We start from the raw sequence: 19,481 nt of genomic DNA, 5'->3' as shown, positions 1-19,481 counted from the left end.
ATCCAGATACTCAGACTTAAGTTTTTTGTTGTTTTATGTGACTAGAAAGATTACTAAATGATAGCTGGCCAATACAATTTAAATCTGCAAAATGAACCCTGATATCAGAGACTAGTAGTTTTAAACCAAAGATTTCACCTTTTTTTAAGCCCCAGCATTAATGAAAAACATAGCTAGAAAAAGAAATATAATATGATTATGAATTACCAGCAGGTGGGAGAAGTTGAGAGCAGATTTACCAGTCTAGAGAAATTAAGTTCTCCTTGGATTTACTTAAACTGGATTCTATTTTATGTCAAAATTAACAACAACGATATGTTATCATACACATTTCTGGCCACCCTAAAATTACCTGGAGAGAGCTAGTACAGTACTGACACTGTACAATGACAATATGCTATAAATGATATAAAATGGTTAACAATAACAATATCACATTTTACTATTCCTTTTTAATACAAATCCTACCTTCCTATCCATAGAAATTAACTTTTAAATAGCTCACATTCTAACTAAACACTTCAAATATAATTTAGAAAGTGATGCTGTAGTGATTAAAAAAAACTCAGAAACTGAGTTCTGCTTGAGAAGCTAAAAGACTAAGTTTTTTAAATAAAACTTTTATAGAAGTAAAGTTTCTAAAACCTTTATAAAATTATAAAATTCCCAGAATTTGCAAACTTTTGTTAGATTTATTCCAAGGTGTTTTTATTACTCTTATAGATAGTAGTTATAAAAAATCATTTTCTGTTAGTTGCTGGTGTATAAAGACACAACTTATTTATTTAAATAATAGGTTTACTGAGATATAACTCACATATCATAAACTTTAAACTTTATATTTCAGTGGTTTCCAGTATATTTACAAAACTATCAACTATCATCACTAATATCAAGCATTTTTATCACCCTCGAAAGAAACCCTGTACCCATTAGCAATTTTATTGCTAAATATTTTTTTATGACATTGTAAATCAAATTGTTTTCTGAATTTCACTTTTGGATTTTTCATTGCTAATGTCCAGAAATTGATTTTTTGATGTTAATTTTGCAGCCTGCAAATTCGCCAAACTCATTTATTAGTTCTAATAGGCTTACCTAAGTATCTGTGGATTTCTCAGGATTTTCTATTTACAAAAGCACGTAATCTGTGATGGTTTTACATCTTTCTTTCATTGCCTAATTCCTTGAATAAACCCTCCAGTACATGTGGTAAAAGTAAACATCCTCATCTTATTGCCAACCTTAGAAAGAAAGCTTTCAGTATTTTACCATTAAGTATGCTGTTAGCTGTGGGTTTTTGTAGATGCCCTTTATTAAGTTTGGGAAATTTCCTTCTATTCCTAGTTGTTGAGTATTTTTATCAAGAAGGATGTTCAATTCAGTTCAGTCGCTCAGTCGTGTCCGACCCTTTGCAACCCGATGGACTGCAGCACCCCAGGCTTCCCTGTCCATCACCAACTCCTGGAGCTTGCTCAAACTCATGTCCATCAAGTGGGTGATGCCATCCAACCATCTCATCCTCTGTCATCCCCATCCAACCATCTCATCCTCTGTCGTCCCCGTCTCCTCCTGCCTTCAATCTTTCCCAGCATCAGGGTCTTTTCCAATGAGTCAGCTGTTCCGATCAGGTGGCCAAAGTATTGGAGCTTCAGCATCAGAAGGACATCGGATTGTGGCAAATGCTTTGTTATCTATCTATTAAGATGACCTTGTGGTTTGGTACCTTTATTCTATTAATACAGTGTGGTTTGACTGATTCTTTTAAATTTTGACCCACTTATGAATTCCTGAACTCCTGAGATAAGTCACAGTTCATCATGATATATAACCCATTTTAAATGTTGTTGGATTGTTTGCTCATATTTTGTTGAAAAATTTTATGTCCATATTTACAAGGGATGTGGTTTTCTCCTCTTGTGATGTCTGATTTTGATTTCAGGGTAATTCTGGCTTCAAAGAACAAGTTGGGAGGTGTTCTGTTCTTTGAAACAATTTGTAAGAGTTGTGTTTGTTCTTTAAATGTTTCATAAAATTCACCAGTGAAGCCATCTAGGCTCCAGGTTTTCCTTGTGGGTAGTTGTTTTTGTTTTTGTTTGATGATTATGTCAATCTTTTTACTTTCTATAGGTATATACAGATTGTCTCTATCTAACTTGAGTCATTTAACAGTTTGTCTTTCTATAAATGCATTCATTTCATTTGGGTTATCTAATTTGTTGGTCTGCAATTGTTCGTAGTATCCCTTTATAATCCCGTTTTTATTTCTGTAAGATTAGTAGTGATATATGAAGAGTTGCTCAGTGGTAAAGAACCCACCTGCTAATGCAGGAGACACGGGTTCAATCCTTGGGTCAGGAAGATCCCCTGAAGAAGGGAATGGCAACCCACTTTAGCATTCTTGTCTGGGAAATCCCATGGGGAGAGGAGCCTGGCAGGCTACAGTCCATGAGGTTGCAAGAGAGTCAGACATGACTTACAGGCTAAACAACAACAATACCATGAAGAGTTTCAACAAGAGTACTATTAGAGGGAACAGGCCTCACAAAATTGACCTCACTTCTAACACCAACTGCAAGTTTAGGCATTGGAGGTGGGGGTGTGTGGGGGTAGGTGGTTTCAAAATCAGGTTTGGCAATTCTACAGGACTCACAGAATTCACTGAAAGCTATTATACCCTTGATTTATTACAGGGGAAAGGACACAGGTGGAAATCAGCCCCAGGCAGAGATGTACAGAGTAGAGTTTGGGAGAGGCTCAAGTGTGGAGGTTTTGATCACCCTCTTTCCATGAAGTCATGGAAGCATCACCTTCTTCCAGTCACACTGTGTGGCAATACAGAGTATTACCAACCAGGGAAGCTCAGCTAAGCTTTTAGTGTCTAGAATTTAATGGGACTTGATCACACACTGCCCACATGACTGCTGACTGTTAGTCTCTAGTCCTTACCAGAGGGTGGGTTAACTATTAAGCCTCAAGCCTCCAGCGCTTTTGGAGATTGGAAAAAAGACAATATGGCTAAAAGGCCCAGCAAAGACACTCTTATCAGACAGGACTTTTCAAAGGGCTGTGACTTTGAAAAGGTCAAAGGGTACCCTTTACCCTTTGAAAAGGCAGAGGGTAAAGCATCTGCCTGTATTCTAGAACCTTTGGTATTTTGTATTTGTTTTCATTCATCTCAATGTGTTTCCTAATTTTATTTAGAATTCATCCCTTGAACCACTGGTTATTTAGGAATGTCTTGTCAATTTCCAAATATTTGTTCATTTCACAAATTTTCTTTTGTTATTCATTTCTGATTTTATTTCATTATAATCAGAAAACATACTCAGTCCTTTCAAATGTACTGAGAAATGTTTTATGGCCTAATGGGTGGTCTATCCTGGAAAATGTTCCGCATGTTGCTTGAGAAGAATGTGTATTCTGCTCTTGTTAGATAAAATATTCTAAGGATGTTTGTTAGATTTATTTGGTTTATACTCAGTATGTACTTTGTTGTTCAAGTCTTCTATTTCCTAGTTGATTTTCTGCCTAGTTATTTTATTGACGTTCCGTTGAAATCTTCAACTATTGTTACTGAATTGTCTATTTCTCTCTCTAATTCTGTCAGTTTTTGCTTTATGTATTTTAGGGCTCTGTGGTTAGGTATACACCTATATTTATAATTTGGAGAAGGAAATGGCAAGCCACTCCAGCATTCTTGCCTGGAGAATCCCATGGACAGAGGAACCTGCCAGGCTACAGTCCATGGGGCCACAAAGAGTCAGACACGACTGACTGACTAACAACAACATGTTTATAATTGTTATATCTTCATAGTGGATTAACCTTTTACCATCATAAAATGTCCTTATTTATGTCTAGGTCTCTTTGGTTACTGTTTACATGGCTTTCGCCCCCTCCCCCCCATCTGTATAATATAAATCAGTCTGCCTTTGAAACTATAATGTGTCTCTTGTAGATAGCATAAGGTTTGATCCAATCTTTCAGTCACTGGTTTTTGACTGTAGCATTTAATCTATTTACATTTAATTAATGATAAGGTAGGACTCGAGTCTGCTGCTTTACTATTTGTTTTCTCTGTCTTATGTCTTTTTTGTTTTTCTAGTCCTCCATCACTGCCTTCTTTATGTGAGGTATATATTTTTACTGTGGCTCTTTAATTACCTTGTTGTTTCTTTTATTATGCTTTTGGTTATTTTCTTAGTGGTTGTCCTGTGGATTACAATGAACATCTTAAAACAATCTAGTATGGCTTAATAACCAATTTAATTGTAATAATGTACAAAAATTTTGCTCCTGTACAGTCTCCCCTTTCACACTATTGTCTTACAAATGACATCTTTATATAAACCTATCAAAAGTTGTATAATTATTGTTTTAAAATTGGGTTGAAGACAAAAAAAAGATTTTAAAAAGAAAAAATATATTTATACTGTCTTACTGTATATTAACCAATGAAGTTGCCATTACTGGTGCACTTAATTTTTTTCCATGTGGATGCAAGTTATTGTGTAGTGTCCTCTCAATTCAATCTGAAGGACACTCTTTGGTATTTCTTGTAGAGCAAGTTTGCTGGCAAGAAATTCTCTCACTTCTTATCTGGGAATGTCCTAATCTCCCCTTCATTTTGAAAGATAGCTTTGCTGGATATAGAATTTTTGGTTGACAGTCTTTTTCTTTCAGCACTTTGAATATTTTCTCCCATTGTCTTCTTGCTTCTATGACCACTAAAGAAAAATTAGCAGTTAATCTTATTGAGAGGAGATACCCCATGTCCAAGGTCAGGAGCGGTGGCCAAGAGGAGATATCCCATGTCCAAGGTAAGGAGCAACAGCTGCGCTTTGCTAGAGCAGCCATAAAGAGATACCCCACGTCTAAGGTAAGAGAAACCCAAGTAAGATGATAGGCGCTGAGAGAGGGCATCAGAGGGCAGACTGACTGAAACCACAATCACAGAAAACTAGCCAATCTGATCACATGGACCACAGCCTTGTCTAACTCAATGAAACTAAGCCATGCCGTGTGGGGCCACCCAAGACAGATGGGTCATGGTGGAGAGTTCTGACAAAATGTGGTCCACTGGAGAAGGGAATGGCAAACCACTTCAGTATTCTTGCCTTGAGAACCCCATGAACAGTATGAAAAGGCAAAAAGATGGGACACAGAAAGATGAACTCCTCAGGTCAGTAGGTGCCCAATATGCCACTGGAGATCAGTGGAGGAATAACACCAGAAAGAATAAAAAGACAGAGCCAAAGTGACTGAACTGAACTGAATCTTATTGAGGCTTGGCTTGTAATGAGTTGCTTCTCTCTTGTTGCTTTCAAGATTCTCTCTTTGTCTTTGTCTCTGAGGTTCTATTTATTTTTCATTTATTTTCTTTCCCCTTAGATTTGATAATTGCACAATGTTCAATTTACTGATTCTTCTGCCAGCTGAAGTCTGCTGTTGAGTCCCTCTTACAAATTTTTTCACTCAGTTACTATACTTTTCAGCTCCAGAATTTCTATTTGACTTTTTCATTTTTAAATAACTACTGTCTATTTGATGAGATTTTGTTCTCATTTCTTTTAGTTCTTTAGACATGGTTTTAATTCTTTGAAAAACTTTGTAATAGCTAATTTAAAGCCCTTGTCTAGTAAGTCCAAATGTCTAGGCTTCCTTGGGGATAGTTTCTATTTAATGACTTTTCTGTCTACAGACCATACTTTTCTGTTTCTTTGAGTATCTCACATTTTGTTTTCGTTTTTTTTGTTTTTGTTATTGTTGCAAACTGGACATTTAAAATAATACAATGTGGCAAGTGTGGCACTCTGATTTCAGATTCCCTTCCTCCCCATGGCTAGTTGTTATTGCTGTTTGTTATTCATGTTGACACTACTACTATTGCCCTTTGTTTGTTTAATGAATTTCCTAAATAAATTCTGTGAAGTTTGTATTTTTTGTCATATGTTACTATTGAAATCTTGCTTAGCTCAGTGATCAGCCAATGGTTGAACAAAAATTTTCTTAAAATGCCTTGAATCAGTCAGTATATCTCTCAGGCTTCACCAAAGGGTATTATGTATATGTTGGGGCATGCTTTCAATTATCCAGCAGGCAGCTTACAGTTCTGCCTTAGTCTTCAATTCCTGCTTGTATAGAGCTTCAAGATCAGTCAGAGGAGGGAGATTTAGGCCTTCTCAGGTCTTTCCTAAGCATGGGCACAGTGTGCTCATGTGCATGACCTTCTAGTATCCTGGGAATATGGCAGGGCTTTTCAAAGCCCACTGTTGAACATCTCGATCCCCAGCTTTTGTTTTGAAGTGCTTGGTCAGCTTTTTGTTTGCCCCAATTGTTTTTCCAATTCAGGCAACTGAGATGTTAAGTAATTGCCCCTGATTGTTTTCAACACATGTCCTGGAGAAAAAACTGTTTGCAGTAGGCAAACTCTGAATCAGGTCCAAGGCAAGCTCTGTGAGTTAGAGTTTCCATGAAACTGTCAGACATGTTGGCTAATAATAATTCTCTAAGAATGGGACTTTTTTGTGAGTTCCAAACAATTCTGTCCCCACAATGGTTACTACACTGATGATTTTCATGGCCCCTATGATTGTGAGGTTTTTTGTTTTCAGTTCTACTGGAGTTGGGGAGCTGAGAACAGGAATAGATCATGTTAAAATACCACAAATCTTGCTGTTCTGAGGTTCAGCTGTTTCTTGATTATATTCTCTTTGGATTATTGCAAGCCTCGGGTTAATTTTGAGTTTTGAAAAGTGAGGTGTTTTTTTTTCTTTTCTTTTTTTTTTTTTGCCAATGTTCTTATTGCTTTTATGAAAGAGCAAAGTTTCAGAAGACCTTACTTTACCATTCCAGAAGCAATTCCACTATAATTGATTTTGTAAACACACTACAGTATGGCTCAATGGGTAGAGTCCACCTGCAATGCAAGGGACACAGGAGATGCAGTTTCAATCCCTGGGTCAAGAATATCCCCTGGAGGAGGAAATGGCAACTCATTCCAGTATTCTTGCCTGAAAAACCCCATGGACAGAGGAGCCTGGTGGGCTACAGTCAAAGGGTCACAAAGAATCGGACATGACTGAGCTACTAAGAAGTTCCCCTTATCTGAAGTTTTGCTTTCTGCCGTTTTAGTTACTCATTGTCTGAAAATATTAAATAGAAAATTCCAGAAATAAACAACTTAATAAGCTTTAAATTGCATGCTATTCTGAGTAGCATGATAAATCTCACATCATCCCACTACTTCTTGCCTGGGCTGTGCATCGTTCTTGTGCCATCAGCTCCATGTTGTATGTGCTACCAGCTCATTAGTCATTTAGTAGCTATCTCAGTTTTCAGATTGTCATAGTATGGCAATGCTTGTGCTTAAATAACCTTAATTTTATTTATCAAATAAAATTATGTATATAGTGTCTCATCATCAAGAAAAGTATTTACTCCAAAGTTTGCCAAATATATTATCAAATTTGAGAAGTTTCATTCCTAGCTCATTAATTACTTACTTTAAATCCAGTGACCACTAAATTCAGGTATTTTTCTCCCATAATACCTTCACAAGGCATTTCTTCTTTTATCTGTACAAATAGTGAGTAACATTTATAGATTTTTTTAAAATGTTAAACCACCCCTTGCATCCCTAGAATATGCCCAACTTGGTCACAATATACATCTTTTTTTAAAGTATGTTTCTAAGTTAAATTGTTATTTTGTTTGGATCTTTTTTAAAATGTGTCCATAAAGTATTTGGAAATATAATTTTCCCTTCTCATATTGTCCTTTTCTGACTTAAATATCAATTTTATATTAGAGTCATAAAGTAAGTTAGGAGATTTTTTTTTCCTCCTCTGAGAGAGAGATTATATAAGATTGGAATGATCTACTCCTTTGAAGTTTGGTAGAATTTACTGGTAATACTATTTGGACACTTTTTTGGGGGGGAGATTTCAAATCTTATCTTCAATTTTCTCAACAATTATAGGTCTATTCATTCCTTCAGCTGCATTTTGAGTCTATCTTTTTAGGATATTTTTTTATGGCTTCTTCCATTTTGTCAAAGTTTTCAAATTACTGGCATAGAATTTTTATATTTCAATCTCTTTATGGATATAGCTATATCCTCTTTATCACTGATTCTTGTGTCTTCTTTTCCCACTTTAATCTCAGGAATTTATCTATTTTATAAGTTATCTTCAAAGAACATTCTCACAAGAACCTCTGTCCTGAACAGTTTTTTCCTCCAACGGCAGTATACCCATAAAAAAGAACATTCTTGGTTTATCAATATTTTATTGTACTTTCTCCTTATTTCATTGATTTGTTATTTTTTACCATCATGTGTATTCTTCATATTTGGAATTTATTCTATCCCATTATTTACTTATTTGTTTTTGGCCACACTGAGTCTTCATTGCTGTATGTGGGATTTCTCTAGTTGCAACAAGTGACAGCTACTCTCTAGTTCTGGTGCTCAGGCTTCTCATTGCAATGGCTTCTCCTGTTGCAGAGCACAGGCTCTAGAGTGCGAAGGCTTCAGTAATCGTGACACATGGGCTCAGCAGTTGTGTGGCACAGGCTTAGTTGCCCTGTGGCATGTGGAATCAATTCCACCAGACCAGGAATTGAACTCCTGTCCCTTGTACTGGATGGTGGATTCTTTACCACTGGACCACCAGAGAAGTCCTATTTGATTCCTTTTCAAACATAAAGGCTACTTAGCTGACTAATTTTTAGACTGATTTTTTTTTTTCTAACATGAGCATTTAAAACTACAAATTTCCCTTTAGTACTTTTATTGCATACTATATAGTTTTATATACAGTACTCTTACTATTGTTTGTTCCAAGTGTTTTAAACATTTCCATCGTTAACCACCCCTCACCCCCCGCCCCCAAAAAAAGACTTCCCTGGCTTTCCACTGGATAAGACTCTGTGCTAACAATGCAGGGGTCATAGATTCAATCCCTGGTCAGCAAACTAAGTCCTGCATGCCATGTGGCATGGCCAAAAGTATATAAATAAAATAAAAATTTCCATTGTGATTTCTTCTTTGACCCAAAGAAGGGGGTTTTTAACTCTCTAAAGGAAATCTTCTGTTTAGCTTTATTGACTTGTACTTAACAACACTCTGGTGATATGATATGGTTGGTACAAATCAGTTTTTTTATATAAGACTAGCATTTGTGGACTGATATATTAACTTTTGAAAATATTTCATGTATGCTTAGAAAGAATATACATTTTCTAGCTGTTGGGTTGAACTGTTTGTTGAATTAAACTTTTTAAAAATTTTCTAAATCTTTGCTATTTTTCTATTTTCTTCTTCATCTATTAATAATTGAAGAGAAGTATGTTGAAATCTCATAATGATGATGAGTTCTCATTTTTCTCTGTTGTACTTTTGGTAATGTTTACAAGCTTAGTTGGCTGACTTTAATCTCTGAGAAACCTGAGGCCCTAAACTGAGGACACTTTCTTCCACAAAGTGGGAGATGCAAATATTTTTCTGGAAGAATCTCCCGGAAGCTAGGAACATTATGGACTTGGATGATTTTAGCCAGGATTCCTGGCTTAACATGGAAGCTATGGTTAGTTTTCCTTTGGTGTTGATCCCTCGCTTACATTCCAGTTACTGGCCCAAGGATGCAAAAAGCACAACCCTATGAAGTTAAGTACTATTACTATTCCTGAATTAGAGTTGAACGAACTGAGGAACAGAAAGGGTAAGCACCTTAGGACATGGCATTCAAACCTAACCAGAATGGCTCCCAAGTTTGTGCGCTAAACTACCAGACCATGTTAGCTCTTACTGTTGTCAGTCTCTCCACACCAAAAAAAAAGAGGCTGCATGAAAATGGGGACTTTTTATAGTGATATAGCTCTAGTCCTTTGGCATATAATAATAGATACTCAACAAATATTTGATGAACAAATAAAAGAGGAGGCCAATATAGCCAGAAGAGAAAATGAATGCTTAAACATGAACTACACACAAGCTGCCCTAAATAAACACTGCAAACTCAGAGCATATCTATTCCAGTGGTTTTCTTATCACCTATGTGATGACTCAATCGCATAGTTCCAGCTAGGGAGTCCAAAATCCTGGAGTCATCCTTCTGTCATGTGCCTTCATGCCCCATATTTTATCAATCCAAATAGCTCTACATTTGTCCACCTCTCCACCCTCACTGCCACTACACCTTAGATCAGGTCACCATCTCCCATGGGTTAATGCAATAACCTAATTGGTTTCCCTACTTTCCACCTTTCAGTCTCCCCTGTTCATTCTCCACACTGCAATCCAAGTGATCTTCTGAAAGTAAAGTCTGGTCATTTTGCCTTTTAAATAATTATTCTGTGGCTCCAGATACACTGAAAAGTGAAAGTGAAGTTGCTTAGTCATGTCCGACTCTTTGCGATCCCATGGACTGTCGCCCACCAGGATCCTCTGTCCATGGAATTTTCCAGGCAAAAATACTGGAGTGGGTTGCCATTTCCTTCTCCAGGGGATCTTCCCGCCCCAAGGATCTAACCCAGGTCTCCCGCATTGCAAGGCAGATGCTTTACCGTACCCTTGGAATAACTTATTAAAGCATTCAAAGCCTGTTCTAATCTCACCCTTGTTTGCCTCTTCAACTTAATCTCTTCCTGATTTCCACTATACCCTATGCTCCAGCCTTAATAAGTACTTGAACTTCTTCAAAGTGCCATCTTCTCTCATCCTCTGCCTTTAACACACTTCTGTTTCCCTGTGCCTAGCTCTGGTTCTCCCATCACTTTGTTGTTGTTTAATCGTAAAAGTAGTGTCCAACACTTTTGCAGTCCCCCATGGACTGCAGCCTGCCAAGCTCCTCTGTCCATGGGATTTCCCAGGCAAGGATATTGGAGTGGGTTGCCATTTCCTTCTCCAGGGGATCTTCCTGACCCAGGGCTCAAACTTGCATCTCCTGCCTTGCAGGCAGATGCTTCACCGCTGAGCCACCAGGGAAGACCCTCCCATCACTTGGCTGCTATTTGTCTTTTGGGGTCTCATTTTTCCTGAAATGCCAGAGACAGGTTTGTCATCTCTGCTATGTGCACTCACAGTACCCCAGTCTTAGTTCTATCAGAACACCTCTGTTGTGGTATAATCTGTTTGCCCATCTCTCCCATTAAATGCTGTATGCTCTTGTGAACAAACACCATTATCTACTGTGTTCAGCCATATACTTTCATTATCTAGAATAGGTTCTGACAGATTCAAGGCAATTATATTATTTGGAAAATTAAATGAAGTCCCATTTTATTGGTGAAGATGTGCTTAAAGTTGTTAAATGGTAGAACACATATCCAAATTCAAGTGAGTCTGGTTACACAACATATGTACTTTAATGTACCGACCCCCTTTAAAAGGGGAAAGATAAAAATTCTTCTGATCATTGGGTTGATAATATTATCTTATTTGTAATGCTACTAACATTGTAATGCCATTGCTATATTAGATATACTACTACTAAATGATCACTGTAAACAAACATTTATAATTATAGAATTATAATTTATAATTATAAAGTAATGCTGTGATCAGATTAAGGCTATAACAGTGAATATGCTTATCCTATTACATACTTTTTTTTTCCTACTTAAACTAATACTGAATTTGTTTTTACAGTGTTTAGATTATGCCATAAAATCATCTGGTCTATGTTTACCTAAACCTATCATCTAACTATTAAGTGTTCTTCCATATTCTTCACTAGCCTGTGTCTTTAAATCCATCCTAGTTTGTGTCTGCATTAATTTTAATCAAATACAAATGCAAAGTACTTTCCTTTTAAAAGAATGGTCAGCCTCAATATCAAAAAAGTACTTTATCTATTTTAGATTGTCAATTAAAAACAAATACAAGATATGCAAAATTCTCCTACAGAACTAGTTATCTCTAATAATATGCACACATGAACACAGATACCTAAGACTTATTTTACAATCTCAATTAAACACATACACACACACATACACCCCCAAAGCAATTGTCACCACAAACAAGCAGGGGCCTGGGCAAACTTTTCAGACTCCTCCTGTTCCTCCAGGAAGACTTCAGACTTCTTCAATAATGTTCCTTAAGAAACTCTGGCCTTGCCCCAAACTTCCCCAGGGCGGTCTGTCTAGAGAAAACATAATGGAGATATGACCAGAACCAGCAAGTTCCACCAGGCTAGCCCCGTCCTACAGAAGCTCAGAGAGAGACTGCTTCAAGTCCTCTAAAGTGATTTGGCAAAACAGCCCAGAGATCACCTTCTAATATTTAGAAGCTTCTACATAGCTGCTCAAGCCCAGAAATTGATGAAATCAAATCGGAACATGAAGGCACCATTATTCTAGGGTCTGGTAACAATTACAGATTCATCTCCTTCAGAGATTTTCTATTATTTTGACTATTCATCAGAATGAGTAAGATTATAGCATGACATTATCAGAAATATAATTTTCCACCCATTCACATTCATTGATGGAGACAAACAAGGATTAGTGAAAGTCCTCAAGTAAATATAGAATATGTTGTACATTTCCCCTGTGTGTTTGGTGAAAGGAAGGAAAAAAAAAATCGGGCAAAATTCGTGGTTGATATAAAGTCCTAAATTATACAATTCTATCCTCTCTTAATCTCTTCAATTAAGTGTACAAGTGGCTCCCAAGTCTGTGGTGTTCAATCGTTTTGCCCCCCCACCCCCAAAATTTGGAAACTGTAGTTCCTCACACACTGACTACTAAAATGTGTCAAGTTTAATAGTTGCAAATATGTAGTTTCTGGCATATTGTACAGTGTTTTAATTTTGCATTAAATAGATTACTGTCAAAACCTTGGCACTTGAGCTCATTCAGTTTTTGGAAAATGGCCACCACATAACTGGCCAGTTCTCACTATCAGAAAAGGTGTGACCTCATTTGAATTTGAAAGGGAACAGAATATGCCACTCCAAAACATGCCATTTGGCATATTGTTTACTCTGAATTAATATTACTTAAGAAATAGCTGGTATAAGGAGAACACTCTGATTTTCTTATTTCCTTTGCCCCCATAACAGCAGAACATAAGTCTCCCATTGGGAAAGTACCCTCCCACTACCAGGAGGTTAGAAGGCATCCTTATTATCATAGATAGGGAGTTTAGGACTGACAAGGCTGTATAAATATATCTTGTTACTTCTTTACTGATTTGCCACCCAAGCCCATTTTGTCAATTCTTCACAAATGTAGTTTCCTTGTCTAGAAGGTACAAAAGCTTCCTGCTTAGGTCACTTCTTTGAGTGTCATATTTTTATGGCTCGCATATGTATGAAATAGTTTTCCTAATGTTAATCTGTCTTATGTCAATTTAATTATTATTATTGTTTAATTATTAGACCAACCACAGAGCTTAGAAGCGAAGAAGCGGAAAGTTTTCTTTCCCTACAAATTCAAAGCAGTGAAAAACACTCCTGTCTCCTTCAAAATTTCTCTCTCTGAGGCAATGCATTCTGGATGTTTCCCTTTGTTTGGATTGTTCACCAAATATTTTGATAGCATGGAATGGCACACCAAAGTAAGAACAGGGATGAGTGAGGTAGCCCTTCTTTTGTGAAGAAGGAGAAGGGAATAAACAAGGGCCTACTGCACAGCAAGGCAACTATATCTTGTAATAACCTGTAATGGAAAAGAATCTGAAAAAAGATACATAAATATATATATATATATATATATGAATCACTTTGTTATATACCTGAAACACAACATTTTAAAGCAACTGTACTTCAAAAAAAGGATTCTTTTTTAAAGACAAAGATGAGATTTAAGTCCTGAGGCATCCACACATCTTAGAAGAGCTCATTCTAAATTCCGGGTATATTTTGCAAACTGAGGATTTGCAAAATTAGTCCTTAAAACTATACCACCACGTGAGAATGAAGATTACCTGTCCCAGAGCATTGCACCTAGCTTTGCTGAAGATAGGATAATAAAATATCTCCAAGATTTCTAAAATTTCCATTTGAGTTATAGAAGCTGTAACATCTCAATTCAAAGGAAACAGTCTGGGTTCTGAGGTTAAGTAGAAATGCTCCATGGCATGAACTTTACAGATTTTTTTCTGAAGTAAGAGTTAAAACAAAAGGATTAAATGGTAATCAATCTCAGAATACTTATGCTTAAATTTACATCACACTCAATGATAGTAGAGCTGTTTGATACAGTCAGGTTCAGTTGGAACAGCTAATACTTAATTGAATCCGATTAAACTTTGAGCTTAGTTGCCAGTTATAATTTCTCACGATTTCTTGTATTTATCTTATTTTTATTTATTTATTATTATTTTCTTTATTTATCTTATTTTTAATTTTTATTTTTTTGGTTACATCTTGTGGCTTACAAGATCTCAGTTACCCAACCAGGAATTGAACCATGGCCATGGCAGTGAAAATATTAAGTCCTAACCACTAAACCACCAGGGAATTCCCACAATTTGTTTTTTATTTTTTAAGATTTATTTATTTTTGCTCCACTGGGTCTTCATTGTTGAGTGCTGCGGTGAGCGTGGGATACTGTCTAGTTGAAGGTGCAAGGACTTCTCATTGCAGTGGCTTCTCTTGTGGAACAGCCACTCTAGAGCTAGGGCTTCAGTAGTTATGGCTCATGGGCTTAGTTGCCCTGTGGCATGTGGAATCTTCCCAGTCCATGGATTGAACCCATGTCCCCTGCACTGGCAGATGAATTCTCAAGCACAAAACTACCAGGGAAGCCCCTCAATTTGTTTTTTAATGGTTACAGTTTTTGGTCACCAAGAACTGTCTCATCAGTCTTAATCATAACACTGTCTTGTATTAAAAAATTTATTCCACAGTGTCAAAATTAAATTTAAACCTGCAAGTATCTTCAGGAAGAAAAACATTGAGAGAGAAGAAGAAAGTGAATAAAATACAAGCAATCAAAAGAAAATTTATGGATAAAAAAATTCAAAACCCAGACATGGACTCAACACAACTCTGCCAAATTACCAAATTCCTGTCTTTGTCATTTGAAATATCTTATTTTGGCATGATTTCTTAAATACCAATTTTCTTCACATTTTAAAGAGGACATAAAAATCTGAAGTAATAGTGAAGAAAGGGAAGTTACAGATTGTGTTTTCTGAAGTCCTTTACACCATACAGGAGAGTTTTGCTCAGTAGAATTCCAGATAATAATCTAGACTATAATCTATAAACATTATTTTCTGCAGCAATCCAAAGTAGAGTATCCAAAACCTAAATGTACTATTTTTACTTATTAATATATGACTGATTTTGTCCCAGGGTTTGAGGCACAAATGTATTGGTACTTTAAAATAACAAACAAGAATGGAGTTAGGGTTATGGTCATCTATGTTACTCCTTTTGAATAGAAATGCTAGTATACCACTGCCAGTATCTACTACACACCCACTTCTTTGAGGCCAAGTTGGGAAAATAAATAATCATAAAGAAGACAGCAGAGAAATTTGTCTTTCCTTTTCTTGAAAAAAAAAAAAAAAAGTATGAATGGCTCACAGAAATACCTAACATTATAATTAGCTTCATGATTTTCAAGTTTTATAGTTTATAGTTAGTTTTATGTAACAGTATTTCACATGTTTAGTTGTGTCCTACTCTTTGGGACCCTTTGGACTGTGGTCTGCCAGGCTCCTCTGTCAATCGGATTTTTCAGGCAAGAATACTGGAGTGTTTTGCCATTTCCTCCTCCAGGGAATCTTCCTGATCCAGGGATTGAACCCACACCTCCTGTGTCTCCTGCATTGCAGGCAGATTCTTAACCTACTGAGCCACTGGGAAAGCCCTAAAATATCTCATAGGTTTTTTATTTATTTTTAATTAGAGGAAAATTGCTTTACAATATTGTGTTGGTTTCTGCCATATATCAACATGAATCAGCCATAGATACACGTATGTCCCCTCCCTCTTGAACCTCCCTCCTACCTCTCACCCCATATCACCCCTCTAGGTTGTCACAGAGCACCAGATTTGAGCTCCCTATATCATGCAGCAAATTTCCACTGGCTATCTAATTTTACATTCTCATAGGTACTGATGTTGTTTTGTCATTGTTTAGTTGCTAAGTCATGTCCAGTTCTTTGTGACCCCCATGGACTGTAGCCCTCCAGGCTCCATGGGATTATCCAGCAAGAATACTGGAGTGGGTTGCCATTTCCTTCTCCACGGGATCTTCCTAACGCAGGATCAAGCCCCAGTCTCTGGCACTGGCTGCATTGGCAGACAGTTTATTTACCACTGAGCCACCAGGGATGACTAAAGACTAAAATTTTACCTCTATGATTTACTCATCTTTCTTAAAAGTTTTCATCTCAAATGCAAGACAATTGAATTTGTCTCTTTTTAGTTCTCTCCTGTATATGTAATTGTTTAATATCCATGACTGAGTCTGAACATCATTATAACTGTTACTTCTGAGCTCATTATTTCAAAGAAGTAACAAAGTTGTTTTGTAAAGAAGCTGATAATCCACAAAAGACTAATAAATTAAGTATTGTTTGTCTAACATTACTTACACTAAGCACAGATAGATACTTATTGGCAAGGTTGTTTTAAAGGGCCTTTCTGGACACTAAAAACATATCAAAAATAAAACTTTATTACCTCAAAATACTATTATAGGTTAAACTTAAGGGTCCTTAAATGTTGACAATGTAAGTCCTAGACTATACTATCAGTAAAACAAAAAAATCACTTTATAATACACTTACAGTAATTTCAACAATCTATTTCACTTTCCTTAAAAAAAAATAAATTGCTAATCTACTCCCCTTCTGGGCTGTTTTCTATATGAAAAATATCAGCATAGTGCAATCACAACAGAGTGAGGTCAATGGGTGCATTCCTAATTTGCATCCCAAATCTGAGTCATCAGCCTCTAGAGCCGTTACTGGCAACTGGCATGACAAAGGCTTATACATTCGAGTGAATTACTGAAGACAAGGTTTGGGGCTAATTTAAATAACGTAACTGATGTTACTGGATCCACAAGAAGAGCGGATTCCATGGGTCATGGTAATTAGCTGAAAAATTGCTCAAGACACACTGTTCCATTTAACTATGCTTATGGGAATTTCAAAGACATACCTTAGAAACTTACAATGGTGGAGAGAAAGTAAAAATAATACAAAAGTAAAGATTCACATAAAAGGAAATTCCCTGGTGGTTCAGTGGTTAAGTATCCACCTTTCAATTCAGGAGACCTGGTTCCATCCTGGCTCTGAGAACTAAGAACCGACATGACATGCGGGAGGAGGGTGCAGTCACAGGGAACTATGCCAAGTAGCCACAACTACTGAGCCTGCTCCAAGCAGAAAGATCCAGCCTTAGGCAACTAAGACCCAAGGCAGTCAAATAGATAATTTAAAGAAAAATCAGTAAAGATTCTCATGTGGTGGTTTAGTCCCTTAGTCTTGTCCGACTCTTTGTGACCCCATGGACTGTAGCCCACCAGCCTCCTCTGTCCATGGGATTTCTCCAGGCAGGAATATTGGAGTGGGTAGCCATTTCCTCCTCCATGGCAATCTTCCCCACCCAGGTAGCAAACCCGGGCCTCCTGAACTGCAGGCCGTCTCCTGCACTGCAAGCGGATTCTTCATCGACTGAGCCACTAAGATTCGCATAATATAGTACAAAAGAAAAGAAAAAAACAAACAAACAAAACAGAGGCCAGGGGTGGTAGGATTTGAGGAGAAAATGGAATTTCTATGGGGCAAAATCACGGATAATCAAGAATGGGATAGAATTCAGTCAGGATGAGTCAAAGGAAGATTTAAAAGGTTAAAGAGCTTTAAAAGAAGGTCTAAAAGAGTTTGAAATTTAAACTCTTGAAATTAAAAGACGCTTGCTCCTTGGAAATAAAGCTATGACAAATCTAGACAGCAAATTAAAAAGCAGAGACGTTACTTTGCCAACAAAGGTCCGTCTAGTCAAAGCTGTGGTTTTCCCAGTAGTCATGTATGGATGTGAGTTGGGATATAAACAAGGCTGAGTGTTGAAAAGAATTTATGCTTAACTGTGGCGTTAGAGAAGACTCTTGAGAGTCCCTTGGACAGCAAGGAGATCAAACCAGTCCATCCTAAAGGAAATCAGTCCTGAATATTCACTGGAAAGACTGATGCGGAAGCTGAAATTCCAATACCTTGGCCACCTGATGCAAAGAAGTGACTCACTAGAAAAGACCCTGAAGCTGGGAAAAATTGAAGGCGGGAGGAGAAGGGGACGACGGAGGATGAGATGATTGGATAGCATCACCGACTCCATGGACATGAGTTTGAGAAAGCTCCGGCGTTGGTGACGGACAGGGGAGCCTGGCGTGCTGCAGTTCATGGGGTCGCAAAGAGTCGGACACGACTGAGCGACTGAACTGAACTGAACTAGAAGAGTTTACGGATTAGAAGGTTACAGGTGGCACAGCAAGCCACGCCAGAAAAAAAAACAACCGCCCAAACCACCGCCCACCCACCCCTAGCTGAGGCACAACCCGACTCAGAGATGCTGCAGGCAAGAGAGTAACCAACCCTATCAGATTTTACACCCTAGGTCACTCTACTCTTCCTGCCGGAAAGCATCCCCACGGGGGATCAAACGATTTCCCCCAGATCACCACCCCAGATCACTCGTCTCCCCGAGCCGGTAGCCGGGACACCAGCCTCTTGGTGATTCACAGACGCTGCCGCCGGGCCGCCCCCATCCCCGTCCCCAGAGACCAAGCTCTCCGCTCCCCAAGGCTCCCTCCAGCCCGGCCGAAGCCGCCTGGGCTCCCGGCTTGCAGCCCGCCGTCTCCCAACTAACCGAGGTCCGCGGCTCCCGGCGCCGCGTGTGCGTGAGCGTGAGCGTGGGCGTGGGCGGGACGGACCCGGATGGCGCTGGGCAGAGCTCACCTGCACACCACGCGCTCCGCACGCCACCGGAGTTGGCCAGACAGCGGTGGAACCGGTGGGCGCCGCCGCCTTATACCCCGCCGCTGGGGCCCGAGCCAGCGCGCAGGGGGCGGAGTCGGCCCTCCCGGCCGCCGCCCCCGAGGCGCTAACCGAGCTGTGACGCCCTCGGGGCTGCGGGCGTCGGCTCCCGGCCCCTCCGGGCGTTTCCCCGCCATCTCCAGGGCCCACGAGCACACTTGCGTGACCCCAGCGTCGGCCTCTCCCTGAGTCTCTGGAGGAGAAAAGGGGAAAGCTGCCAAGGACGGATGGCGCGTGCCCCCAAGGGCCCTGACTCAGGTTTGGGGGGGCAGTGGTGCGGGGAGGAACGGGGTACTGATGGAAGTGGGGGACCCGGCGGAGTTTGCACGCGGGTGCACCTCGGACCCCGGAAGAGGCCGAGGGCCAGAGGTTAGGAGGTGGGCTGTGACCTGGCCATTGGTGTTCAGTGACCTCAGGGAAGTCACTCAAAACCCTCGGGGCCTATTTCCAGCTCTTTAAAATGGCAACAGTAATA

General features: G+C 38.7%; 1 protein-coding gene across 3 annotated transcripts in view; it reads right to left on the bottom strand.

Annotated features, from left to right (window-relative positions):
* Nucleotides 1-19,257, bottom strand: part of LOC122436432 (monocarboxylate transporter 1-like) — a 29,780-nt gene extending 10,523 nt beyond the window's left edge. For 2 of the 3 annotated variants that reach the window (XM_043460230.1, XM_043460244.1), the window contains exon 1: nucleotides 18,840-19,257. The gene's annotated coding sequence lies outside the window, so the exon portion shown is untranslated. The remainder of the gene's footprint in view (nucleotides 1-18,839) is intronic. The other variant, XM_043460233.1, reaches the window with a different exon arrangement.
* Between the last annotated feature and the right edge of the window lie 224 nt (nucleotides 19,258-19,481).

Source organism: Cervus canadensis, chromosome 2, assembly GCF_019320065.1.
Source record: "Cervus canadensis isolate Bull #8, Minnesota chromosome 2, ASM1932006v1, whole genome shotgun sequence".
Taxonomy (NCBI): Eukaryota; Metazoa; Chordata; class Mammalia; order Artiodactyla; family Cervidae; genus Cervus; species Cervus canadensis.
This window is presented reverse-complemented; position numbering and strand designations above follow the sequence as displayed.